This window comes from Nicotiana tabacum, chromosome 22, assembly GCF_000715075.1.
Source record: "Nicotiana tabacum cultivar K326 chromosome 22, ASM71507v2, whole genome shotgun sequence".
Lineage (NCBI taxonomy): Eukaryota > Viridiplantae > Streptophyta > Magnoliopsida > Solanales > Solanaceae > Nicotiana > Nicotiana tabacum.
In genome coordinates, this window is record NC_134101.1 from 23,659,628 (window position 1) to 23,673,829 (window position 14,202).

Below are 14,202 nucleotides of genomic sequence, written 5' to 3' on the forward strand. Positions count from 1 at the left end.
TGCAATGCGGCCATGTACTTGGGTAGAGCTGCAAATGACATATCCAGTTACCTTAAATAATTTCAAACGCACGTTTGCGACCTAGAAATGCCTTTATTTTGGTAATGGTACAGCCATATTCCTGGTGGACGGATGTAATGCACTCTTTGATCTTGTACCTCATGGACGCCTCAATGTGTGGAATCAGGACAAGAGAAATCAAGTCAACATCCAAGTTGAAGTGATTCCTACTGAATGTGTCCATTTCACAAGTATGGGTGCCAATGTATTTACCCACTTTCCACATACCTGTTTTCTTCTTGCTCGCACGCAACATCCAATGACAACCCGTAAACTATCTACGGCAAATAACCTTGTATACATCCGGTGTTGACTCCCATACTGTCATCTCACGACACTCGTTTACGCTGTACATTTTTGCCGCCCTGCTTAGGCGCGTTTTATCAAGAAAAAACATGCCCTTTGCCAGCACCGTTAGTCTAGACTCATCCCACATAGCTGTCCAAATTTTGTCAGTATCCCTTGTGAGGGCATCCACATCCGGCATACTTGGCAAATGATCAAGGTAGGGAATCTCCCTTGAATGAAATAACACGTGGGACTCGTACAGTCTTGGTCTAACCGGGGGGGAGGGGGAGGGAGAGGGGGAGGGGTGGAGCATGCTCCCTCGTCAAATCAGGTCCAACATTCTCTTCCTCCTCATCACCACCCTCATAAGGGAAGGGTGTATCATCTCCAGACTCATCGGCATTGTTGTCATAATCACTGTTCTCTTTCTGACTCTGTGCATCTACCAGATCTCGATTAAATATGTCGTCTTCGGGTAATTGAGTCAGGACAAGAGGTTCAACTTGCTCGTTTTCACTGCATAAACAGCAAAATAATGAGCTACTCAAATTGATAAATACTTTACATATAGCTATATCACTTCACTTACCAGTAGTAATATGTTGACATCCCATGATGGACATTATCCTGTTGGTGATGACTCCCGGATGGAACACCGTGATCCAACTCACCAGAACTACGCATATTTCAACTGGGCGTGGGTTCATAACTTGTTAAATTCATATCCTGCCGGTACCCCCTATGGAATATATGAGTGTTAATACAAATTCAATACAACAAAAATAAATATCGTAACACAAAGGAAAATTAAAGTTTACCACTCGTCTTGTGGATTATGTAAATTAGGAGTGAAATTACTTCCTCGCTCCTCATTCATCCGTGGAGATAGTTTAAATCAGGTCAAACTCTTTCAGCCGGAACCTGTTCGAAACTGCTCCAGAATAATCACCCGATGACTCAAGGTTATCCCTGTTTTGCGCAACCTCATTATTGCGAACTTCTTCAACCTTCGCGTACATTTCCAACATTTTTATCAAAAGAAATTCCCGGTATTCATCCGGAGTCCTCAAAAAATTACTCAAAGTTTCATCATCCTCGATGTTAAAGTCAACGTAACAAGCAACCCCTTGCGGAGTGACAGAATATAGATATCTTTCGGTTACTTTAAGGTTCACCGAACGTTTGCTCACATTCATTTTGTTACATAACAACGATACATGTCTATCGTACTCCATTGTAAGTGAAAACTTAGCATGACACTGTGGAGATAAACTATAGCTCACTGAGTTATTCGCCACCACAACTTCACCCGCCCAATATAATGAAACCCTTACTTTTCGCTCTTCAGACATTATGACAAAATACTTGAGAATTTAACAAGAAGAAAAATTTAACAGGAGTTGAGAATATTTCTGAATGGATTTTTGCAAAATCCTTAACGCCTTTAAATAAGGCAATGCCCAATCCGGGGGGTCGAATATTTTGAGGTATAGCGCCCTTTAAAAGGGCGCTATACCCATTTGAATTATTGTTATGTCAGTTAAGCGCAGAAGAGTTATTTTATTGGTGGGCCCTCAAAATATGTATAGCGTCATTTATAAAGGCACTATACCTGGCAGTCTTGTATCATAGCGCCTTTAAAAGGGCGCTATATGTATTTTGGTCACTAAGTTTTTTTTCCACGCATTTCGGTCGTTTGAGTCAAAAAAGACCATATTTTGGTTCCGGACTCATCGGAGGTCGGGATATCTTAATCTTCCCGTTCTAGGATTTGTGTATGGTACAAGCACAAAAGACTTTTTAAATCTGTGATCTTAACTATGTTATAATATTTATGTCGTTATATAAATTTTTTAAAATTTATGATTTTAAATATTCTATAATGTTTATGTCGTTATAAGATTTTTGAAACTCATGATTTGAACATACCATAACATTTAGGGAATCTTATAGAAATGTCCCAAAAAAGTCCCAACTTATCAACCTCTAGCCATTAATCATAGACTTACCAAAACTAGCCAAACACATATAAAAATTAAAAATTCAAAGAAATAAGGTTCATTCTCTCCAAAAATCACACACAAAGATCTCCTTCCATATTTTAAAGTGTGATTAGCAACATTATATGCAAGATGGAAAAGAAATTTTATGGATGAGGTAGCAAATAAGGTGATAAAATTCAAAAATAATTTGTACAAGATTCCAAAAATCTAAGCAAAAAAAGATTTTTCCCCAATGGGTATTGTTGAGATTCATTGAAAATACATAGATGCGTCAATATACAAAATTTGAGGAAGATTGGAGGTGATTTGTACTGAATTGATATCAAAATTCATAGTTAAAATCGAGTTAAAAAAATTCATCTGCGACACATGTATCTCACACGCATGTATATATGAATATACATGTGATACACATCTGATACAAATATGATACATATCTGATACACAGTGTGATACACATATTTTTTTTTTTTTACATGTTCATCTTCTACTTCGAATTTTCAATTCAAATCACCTCAAAACTCCACCAAATCATCCCAAAACTGAGATTCAAGCTTCTTAAGATGTACCCAATCTATTCTAATAATACCCACTCAAAAGAGAGCAAAAAATTAACTTTTTCTTTTGCTACAAATAGTTAATTGGCTAATATTAGTAATATTTTATGAATTGACCAATTTTTATAATAAGCTACTTATAAATGGACATAGCTGGTATTTACTATGAGCCCATTTGAATTAGCTGATTGTGAATAACTGATAAGTTTGAATTGCTGAAAAGTATTTTTAAGTGCTGAAACTGATTTTTTAAATAAGCATTTAAGTGCTTGGATAGACGTGTTGAAATTGATAATAAGTAGTTGATGTGTTTGGTAGAAAAAATTCTTATAAGGTATTTTTTTTATTAAAATGACTAAAATATCCTTAAAAACTTAATAAAATATTATAAATTTAAAAGTTTCTTTGTAAAGAAAACGATGAACAATGAATATGGAATGAAAAGAAAGTTCGAAAACTTATATTGGGAAAAATATTTTGTAAATTAGAAAATATTATTAAGGATAAACTAGTAAGAGCCTTGGTCAAACTAAAAATGCTTATAAGCTAAAATGCCACCCAACTTATGACTCATAGTTGATTTTAGCTTATAAGCACTTTGAGTGTTTACCAAACGTGTAGATAAGCCAAAAGGTGCTGATTAGCCAGTTTGACCAGCTTATAAGCTTAGCCAAACACCCTCTATATATAAAAACTTCTCATCACGGGTACAACAACAACAACAATAACAACCCAATAAAATTTCACAAGTGGGATCTGGAGAGGGTAGTGTGTACACAGACTTTACCCCTATCTATGAAGGTAGAGATATTATTTCCGAAAGATACTCAAAAAATTAAATTGTTCCACGTAAAGAAATATATATCATTATTTTTGGAAAATTGATAAGAAATAGGGTCAACAAACAAGAATGGAGGAATAATAACTTTTCACCTAAAGTTTACGTGAGGTATTGCGTTATGTTATGGATAACGAAAACAAGTGTATCTTCTGAGCTTCTGATCATTCGACTTACTTTGCTGTCAAATCCTTTTCTCGAATATCTTTTAATCTTAATGACCTAGGATACGTTCCTAAAGAATGCGAGCGCGCACAAGAAAGAAATGGATTGGTCTATTTATTGAAGAAACTTTAAATATTGGCCACAAAATGGAGAATGAGAGAACTTAATTAAGTGATGGTTTAGACCATATGTGAGAATCACTAGCCACGACAAAGAAAATAAGTCGAAGAAAGTGACACCCTCTTTCACGTGAGGTAAAAGGTCGTTTTAGTGCTAATCATGCAACTTGCCAACTTGACAGTATTTTGGATTAAATGTGTAATTCGAAACAATGAATCTGTCCTCTGATTATACCACTCAGCGCTTTCAAACAACAGTTAGATATTGTTGTCAATTCTTTATACTCAAAAATATCACTATAGAAATTATCCTCGCATACTTCTTTCCCGTGCAATCTTACCACATGTTACCTTTATACATAACCAACCAAACAATCAAAAATGATCTGAAAAATGATTTTGCAAAATGAAGTATTTTCCATGAAATTCATTTCTCCTGATCAAACTAGTTAGAAAATGAATGCAATTCCCAGATAATTAAGTAGTCGAATTATAAAGGCCCATGCTGATGACTGACATGTGGTAAAAAATAATCAGATTTACAAGTGGTAATTGAAGAATAGCCATAATTTTAAAAGTAATAAAAATTTAGCCACTTTTCATGTAAAAATAAAATCAAAAAAAAACTACGATCAAAATCCGAAAAATATTCCAGCATAATATACTGGAGTTCGAATTTTTTACATGTGCTGGATTTCCAGCATAATATACAAGAGTTCCAGAATAATATACTGGAGTTCCAACATAATATGCTGGAAGTTCACACACAAGTGCTCCAATCTCCAGTATATTATGCTGGAACTTTCCGTGTGCTGGAGCTCCAACATAATATGCTGGAAGTTCATACACAGGTGCTCCAATCTCCAGTATATTATGCTGAAACTTTCCGTGTTGCAGTAAAATAGCGGCTATTTTTTCAATGACTTTACAAATGCTGGCTATTTTTCAATTATCAGTCCGAAAACTGGCTAGCCCGTACTATTTTAACTAAATCAATCAATGATAAAAGTTAGGCAAAATACATAAAATACCAAATGACCTTTTAGTCAAATCATCTTTACACACCTTTTGAACACGAGAATAATTTTACACACGCAAAAGTGGATCAATGACACACCACTTCTGTGTTTGATCACTTTTTCTAAACATGTGTGTCACACATGAATAAGGCGGTGACGCGTGTCACTAACTTAAAAATAAAAAAATAAAAAGAATCCATCCAAGTTTTATTTTTAAAAAAAAGTAAAAAAAAGGACTCCCCACCCAACTCGTCGGAGAATCCACTCTGACCACCAATGTCAAGAGCAATCTTTGTACAATAATTTCACATTTTTCTACAAATGCACCATGTTTCAATATCACAAATTCAATAGGTTCCAAATTATGGCTACAAGAGAACTTTTTTTTTTAGATAAACAAAATTAGCTCTCCGCTCCCCCATCTCTCCTGCACATCATCGCAGGGTGACCACCACCACCATAGCTGCCACCACTCATCACATCACCTCCACATCCATTGAACCGACAGCTCAAAATTATAATTCGGAATTTTTTAACATAGGTTCGAGTTTTGACAAACCCAGCGACTGATTAAAAAATTTAAGCCCAATAGCTCTTAAAATCAATTTCAGAATAGCAACAAAAATTTAATTCAGTAAACAAGCTCAACAATTCCGTCCAAACAATTTCCAACATTATTTCGAGATTTCTCCGCCCAAACGTAGATTCGAAAACTCAAGAAACCCCAACAATGGAGGTTCGAAACTTTCTCCTCCCAAATGACGATTCAAAAATTCGACACCACCACAAATCGTTGAAATTTCTAAATGGAAAAGGAAAAGATAGAGAAGATGGCTAAATTACCTTATTTGATTGAATGTTATGGTGTAAATTTGTAGATTGGGCTTTATCTTTTTTATGGTGAAGTTGCCAGCAAATTGCTCAGACCAGATGGTCTTTTCCTTTTTCTTCCTCTTGTTTTGTCTTATATATATATATATATATATATATATATATATATATATATATATATATATATTTTTTTTTTTTTTTTTTGTGTTTTTTTTTTATAAATAATTTCCATTTTTGTTTAATTTTTGACAGATGGCACTTAAATATTTGGACAAACATTTTACCCTTCTCACGCTCTTATTTTTTGTGTTAAACACGCGCATGCCAGCTAAGCAAAATGGTGTGTCATTGACACACTTCTAAAAGGAGTCAATACGTGTGTACAGGGGATTTGACTACAAGGTCAGATGGTATTTTATGTATTTTACCTAAAAGTTACAATTATGTGCTCTTTCTAATCTGAAAATTAAATACCATAGAGAAGCTAAAGAAAAGAAGTAATAAGAAGTTTTAAGATTATTATCATATACTCACTCTTGTTTCAATTTATGTGAATCTATTTCCTTTTTAGTTCGTGCAAAAAAAAAGACCTCTTTTCTTATTTGAAAACAATTTACTTTTATGCAATGATTTATAGTCACACAGAATATATGTGCCTCATTTTACACCACAGATTTAAAAGTCTTCTCTCTTTTCTTAAACTCCGTATCTAGTCAAATGAGTTCACATAAAATAAAACGGAGGGAGTAACAGCGTTTAAACATGGAAAAGTAAACTGCAAGAACATTTATTGTCTCGTCAAAGAATTTTTCTTCTTCTTCTTTTTTTTTCTCCTTCACAGAAATTTCACAACATATCAAGAACGGGCTATTAGGACTCTAAGGATTTATCTAATATTTATAATTATCTCATGTATGTGATAGACTCTTAATACTTATTCTTGTAAGTGGTATACTTATCATTATGTATGTATCACATTCGAGTTTTTGACTAAAATTGTTTCTTATCTAAGGGAGTAAATTTATTTTTGTCCTTAAAATATAATCCAGAGCATCTTTAGTCTCTTAATTTTGCTAAAATGGAGCACCTTTAGTCTCACTAATACAACCAAGTTAAAAACTAACGGAAGGGGCAAATTTTCTAACGGTGCTTTCTCTTAAGCTTCTCAAATGATATGGCGGCTCATTGTTTTCTACCGACAAACGACACTTTCATGATTAATTTGGTAGTACTTCCTTCGGCCACACCCTTCCCTCGTAGAAATCCTTTACAAATCATAGTTAGCAATTGTTAACTTAACGTGACCACGCACCAAACCGATCTTATGACTGTTCTTAGTTCACTGTCAACAAAAACAAGCACGCCCCTTTGTTTACAGTGACATCGTAGAGTATAAGAAATGCTCCACAATAAAGTGGCCAAATGCACAGTCAAAATCCGTAACGATGATGAGGGACAGAGAATCATTTGACGAAGAAGACGATCGAGAGAACTTGATCCAGCAAAACGAATGTGTAACTGACCATGCCAAATCTCCACTTTGCTCCACATTCCAAATCGACGACGTCAAGGATCAACGCTTTAATTTCACCTGCAGTAAGAGGTATTTCTTAGCAACTACTTGCCCAGTCTTAGTACTCATTCTTTATTACACTACCGACATCAAAAACCTATTTTAAACCACCGTTACTAACATTAAGTACGATGGTTCCATCAATTCCATGCGTGATTCCAAACTGAATGTTGGTTCCATCAACAGTTACTCATTATTTGATCTCGACAACTGCTATTGATAAAGGTAAAATTAGTTTCACCTTCCGCTAAGAAATGAAGAAGGAAAGAAAATGTGCCTCAGTCATGAAAAAGGATATCATTGTTAGTTGAAATTTTCACATATGATAGTTAATTAAAAAAATATGTTTCCTACATTAATTACTCTTTGGTTAAAGGTGGAGTTGTCACTATTTTAAACTAATAAAATTACAGAACCTATAGGGATATCATTTAAGAAGCTTCAGAGAAAGTACCATTAGAAAATTGCCCATTCCGTTAGTTTTTAACTTGGTTATATTAGTGAGATTAAATGTGCTCCACTTTAGCAAAGTTAAGGGATTAAAGATGCTCTGAGTTATATTTTAAGGACAAAAATGAACTCACTCCCATAGATAAGAGACAATTTTAGTCAAAAATTCTATCACATCCTATAAATACAACCAATAGTGGCTCTCTATGTGTCAAGCCATTTATTAAAATCTATCATGGTATTTAGATTAGCCAGCAAAATCCTCCCTAACATCATATACCATAATCAACATTGTTGGACTTTTCTTTCAAACCTTTCTCACATGTCGAGTGATATTTCCTACACCAATTTTCCTTACTATGACTTCATCTTCACCCTGTACTTTAATTTCTCTATCCAAACCTAATGAAACTATTCCGTCCTCAAGCCTTACTGTTGCTTTCCCACACCCTCCTTTATTGTTTCCTCCTCTTACGTCGTCACTTTCTTCTATGGCATCATCAGTACCCAGCAACTTCTTATGTCCTAGCTTGTTGCCATGTCCTACTGCTGCTACAGCGCCACCTATATTTCCACTCTGTTGCTGCTCTAGCAGCACCTAATGTCACCAATCTGGTAACAATTAAATTACAGGCTGTTGAAGATTGTCTCACATGGCGTACACAGTTCACTTCCCTTCTCATATCTCATGATTTGCTTGGATTCGTTGATGGTTCTATCCTGGCTCCACCCCCGCTTCTCTGCGACACTACTGGTTCGCAACAACCGAATCCAAGCTACCACTCGTGGGTTCGAATTGATTAAAGCATCCGTTCTTGGATATTTCCGACCTTGTCTCGAGAAGTTCTTGTCGACATCCATCTTTTACCTTCTTCTCATGATATTTGGCTTTCTTTACATCGTAGATATATGGATGCTAGCCAAGCTAAAGCAATTGAACTTAAGAGACAACTCACTGCTATGAAGAAGAAGAAGATGATGGTAGACTAGAAACTCGTGGTTTTAGTCATCTCTAATTACATATTTTATGCCTTGCAGGAACTGATTCCGAGTGAGAAGCAAGTGTGGAGCTAATATGAATGATTTGGAGCTTTGAAGTCTAAGTAAAAGCCTAAGGAATTAAATCGGGATCGTGTTTGGGGGTCGAAAACCAAGTATGAATAACAAAAATTGAGAAAAAAGAAATATTCTATAAAAATAATACTGCTGCGCCGCATGGGGAGGCACGACTATGTTAATTTATGCTGTCTGTCAGAAACTTACTCACTGAACTTCCCCACTACCACGACGCATGGCACGCCACATGGGGCGGCGCGCCTGTACAAATTTCTCAGAGTATTTTCATGTTTCAGCTTGGAAAGAGTAGTTCCATCCGAGACCGTTCCTACATGGTATAAATACACCAAAAATATGTTTTGAAGGCACTTTTGACCATGGGAGCTTTTGGAGAGCATTTGAGGCTTCAAGATACAAGATTGCATCTTCCTTCTACCAATTCAATACGCGAGTTTGGATTGTAACGTTGGATTAATATTTTCTTATTCTTTAACTCTATTTGTGATGACTTTCTCTATATCTATGGAGTAGTTTACCTTAGGGTTTGATATTATTTGGTGACTTGGATGTTGTTTATGGATTTGGCTATTGTTTAATTGCTTGAATTTATTGGAGGAGCTTTAATATTAATTGTGATTTTATTCTTTATACTATTTAATCGGAAGAGAAACATCTTATTGAATATTATTGCAGTGTATGCCTTAGTTTATTTTTATGGTTTTTTGAAGTAATCGATAGAGCTTTTTGAGTTACCATTTAAATTAAGATTGACAAATATTCGCGAGAAGTTTCTCTTAGATCATTCCTACCATAGATTCTTGCAAGTTTTACCGCACTTCACATTAGTTTATTTAAAGGATTTAGATTTAATCGAGAGAGGAATCTGAATCGGAAGTATAAGCTAATCAACTATTGAATTAGTGAGAATATATAAAACCTTAAGAGTGAAATATAATAGTGTCAAATTCAGGATAGCAGTCTTGCATCTATCATGTCAAAAACCTTATTCTTCGTCTTGATGGTAATCCATCGCTCTACTCTCTGGTTATATGTGATCAATTGTTAATTGCTTTAATTTTAATAGTTAGTTATAGTTCATAATCATTCCAATCAAAGTGTTATTTATCCTAATAGCATTTAAGCCATAAATTACGTGAACATTATTTAAATCCAATTCATGTGGAGACAATAATTAAAATATACTATCTTTGGCTAGCGAGCATTAATTTCATATTGTATTTTGCGTTCGTTAAATTTTGGCATCGATGTCGGGGATTGGCAATCAATAGTGTTCAAAATAGTTTTTGATGCTAATTCAGGAATTTTATTATTTTATTATTCACGATTTTTTCATCTGTGTGCAGGTAACAAGTTAAATTCGGTGGTGTATGACTCGATCCTCTTCCAAGGAATTGGTTCCATACGACCCAGAATTGGACAAGCACCCGCGACACTTGAGAAATGAGAAGGAATCAGGTGGATCATTCTTGGGTTAGACTTCGACTCAAGATAAAATGGTAAACAACGAGAATTGTGGGGTAGACCTAGCTGAAGGAGCCCTTAGAGCAGCTGATGAAACTGTCGAAGAAAACGGGGGTCGAAGATTTAATCTAAATTGATCCCTAGTTGAAGAACAGTTCGAAACTCAGGCCCGGGAGAGCATTAGGTAAATATGCCAGCCCAATCTACAATCATGGACTGTCAAGTATCAGACCTCCACCTGTAGCAACAAATAATTTTGAGTTGAAGAAAGGTTTGCTTCAAACCATTCAGAACAATTATTTATTTAGAGGGAAGGCGAATGAAGATCCTAATACTCGCTTGATGGGCTTTGAGAAAATCATGAACACCTTCTAGTACAATGTAGTATTAATAGATGTGGTCTACATAAGGGCATTCCCCTTTTCACCGAAGGAGGACGCTAAGCACTGGCTTCGAAGCATACCAACAAGGTCGATCAGGACATGGGAAGATATGTATAAAACATTTCGTGACAAGTACCTCTCAACTGCAAAAATAGTGAAATTCAGAAGGGAAATCCATGACTTCTACCAGAATGACACTGAAACGGTCTTCGAAGCTTGGGAAAGACTCAATGAGATAGTGAAAAAGTATCAGCATAATGGAATCGAATTGTAGATACAACTCCAAGACTTTGGGATGAATTGACACCCTCCTCACGACGAACTCTAAATACTACAGTTGGAGGTCCCTCAATAAAGAAAACTCATGAGGAGATTGTTACAATTCTTGATGAGCTCTCTAAATATTCTAACCAATGGCCCGCAGGGAGTAATGATAGAAGAAAATCAGCTGAGGTTCACCGGGTAGACTCTAACATATCAGTGCAAGCCTACCTAGACACCATGGCAAAAGAGATAAGAAAGTTGACCTTAGACAAGGTCTAGAGCAAGCCATCATTAGTTTGTGACTTTTGTGGAATGGGTCATCCAATGCATGAGTGTCAGGCATCGACTACAGATGAAGTGGTAAATGTTGTGGGAAGCTTTAACATATGTATCTACCAAAGTAGTAATAATTTTAACTCCATGGGGCAGAGGCACCCAGGTTTTTCGTGGAGTTCACCAAGCAGTAGTGTGAACTCATGGCAGCAAAATAATCCGAGACCCCATGGACAAGGAGCTCTAGGATTTCAAAATTAGCAAAAGCAGCAATACCAACTTCCATAGTCTAATAAATCTAGCATGGAAGATCTGATGAAGTCCTTTATTATTAAGACATATGAGAGGCTTGAAACTCATGGCACAACCATCCGAGAACATGGCACAACCATTCGAAACTTGGAAAGACAGGTGGGGCAACTTGCTAATCTATTGCCTGAGAGGGTTCCAGGAACTCTCACTGCTGATACCGAGAGGAATCCAAAAGAAATAATAAATGTGGTTTCCTTGAGAAGTGGGCAAGTATTGAAGGACCTTATAACAAAACAAAAGTGTGATTTGATTGAAACACAAGTGGGGATTGTGGAGGAGAAGAAAAATAACGACAATCAAGAAGGTGAAGTGAGGATAGATCCAGATGATGGTCTGAAGAAGAAGGGGAGGACTAGAGCTCTGACAAAAAAGAAGGATGGGAATTTAGTGAATGAGGAGACTGAAGAGAATAAATATATGTCTGCTCTACCTTTCCCTCAGTGGCAAAGAAGAAAAAAGTTGGACAAACAATTTCAGTATTTTCTAGAAGTGCTCAAGCAAGTGCATGTTAATATACCGCTCACAGAGCTGCTTTCACAAATGCCAGCATAATCCAAGTTCTTGAAGGAGATATTGTCCAACAAGCATAAAGCGGAAGAGACATAAGTTTTCAATCTCACAGAGCATTGTAGTGCCATTCTGTAAAATAAGCTCCCTAAAAAATGTGGAGATCCGGGGAGTTTTACTATACCTTGCTCTTTAGGAAGAACTAAATTTGAAAAATCTTTGTGTGATTCAGGTGCTTCTATTAATCTTATGACTCAATCTATTTTCAGGAAGCTTGAGAGAGAGATTGGAGAAATCAGATCTATACTTGTGTCTTTGCAGTTGGCGGATCAGACCACAATCATACTTGAAGGAATAGTGAAGGATGTGCTAGTTCGGATGGATACATTTGTGTTCCCTGTGGACTTCAGCGTAGTGAACATGAAAGAGAATAATAAGGTCCCTCTAATTTTGGGGAGACCTTTCTTGGCTACTGGCAGAGTTGTTCTGAACATTCAGGAAAGGCAGCTCATGCTAAGAGTAGGGGAAAAAAGAGTGGTGTTCAAGATGAAGGAAGCAATAGGGGCCCTAGAGACGAGTCGATTTCACACTCTGAATCCAAGGCAAAGGCCCTAAAAGAGCAAGCTGGAAAGGGTAAGCCTGACAAGTGTAAGGTGTACCCGAAGAGCAGAAAAGAAACTTTCAGCATGGATGCGTGCACTTGGTCGGGCGTGCAAAGTGGATCCCGACTTTGATTCAGACCTAGACTAAATGATTCAGGGGTGTTTCCTTTACCTATTGCTTTATATTTGTGTATCATGGGACATTGCACAATTTAAAGTGTGGGGTGAGGGATGTAAATATATATTTTTATATGTTTTGTTTGTACCGGGAAAAGAAATATTCGGCTTTTTCCGATGATGGATTTACTCGGCTATCTTCTTGAGGGATCAAAGTCGAAGAAAAAATTGTCTTTCATGTTTGTTTTATTTTCTTAGGTAGTTTAGCAATTCCTCCTTGATTTTTCTTTGTTCCGCAATTTTTTTCAAGGGTTTTGCTTAAACCGGTGAAATTAGTTTTTTTTGGTTAGAAATAGAGAAGTCTTGTGCTATGGTGTTCAATGGAGATAACATGTCTTAACTTTGTTTGCCTTGAGAGTAGTGAGTACCTTAGTTGTGACGCTTAGGCTCGGTTCTTGACTCATGTATAAGTACCTGAAATTATTTAATTTTGACTTTGTTTAACTGCTTTGACTAAAGAGTCAGGATAGATCTAATCCTAAGTGAGTTGCCAATATGTGTGAGAGACTTTTGTTGATATTCTGTGCATGTCAGTTGATGTCTAGAACTTTCTCCGTGTGTTTGCAAAGCGAAATAGAAGTTTTGTCCAGTCTCGGAAGTGATATAGATATTTCTTTGTTTGAGCCAGATATAGTTAGCCCCATTGAGCCGGTAATCCTATTTTCTTTGGCAACCACAATAAAAGCCTGACCTTTATTGTTTGAATTGATTATCTGTTTGAATATCTTACCTCTCGTAAGCACTTAAAATTATTATAAGCTTATTAAAAGCTAAGTGGAGGTATGATTGGATAGTTGAGTGGAACTGAGAAAAATGAAGAAAGGTGCTCTATTTGAAAATTTGTGAGAGCCACCTATAAAGAATTGAAAGAAATAAAAAAATGATGTTACTTGAGAGAAAAAAATAGAACTTTGAAAAGAATAAAAAAGAGTTGTGTATTATGTATTAGAAAGAAAAAAAACTTTTATTTTTTTTGATTCTTTGCTAGTGACTGTTCTCATTTTGTTTGTGCTTAAAGAAATTCGGAGCTTGATGCTATTATGTGTGAAGGTTGGGATTTGGTTCAATATAAGTATGGGGTTTGAAATGTTAATGTACATGTATTAAAGTAATTAGGGAGGCGTAGTTCCTATTTTTGAGAGTGAGTTAATTCTTTCTATCTTGAGATCCTATTTGTTCTTGAACTTTATTGTATATGGAACTACTCTCTATTGTTTGTGTGAGGACACATGACTTGCGAAGG

General features: G+C 35.9%; 1 long non-coding RNA gene and 1 other non-coding gene across 2 annotated transcripts; one reads left to right on the forward strand and one right to left on the reverse strand.

The window, feature by feature from the left end:
- Nucleotides 1–7,041: 7,041 nt before the first annotated feature.
- LOC142176556 (uncharacterized) lies at nucleotides 7,042–9,512 on the forward strand. Its single transcript, XR_012705220.1, has 2 exons — nucleotides 7,042–7,483; nucleotides 8,942–9,512. It is a non-coding gene; the product is annotated as an uncharacterized LOC142176556 (long non-coding RNA).
- A 1,469-nt stretch (nucleotides 9,513–10,981) lies between these two features.
- On the reverse strand, nucleotides 10,982–11,088 carry LOC142176886 (small nucleolar RNA R71). The gene has a single exon (XR_012705690.1). It is a non-coding gene; the product is annotated as a small nucleolar RNA R71 (small nucleolar RNA).
- Between the last annotated feature and the right edge of the window lie 3,114 nt (nucleotides 11,089–14,202).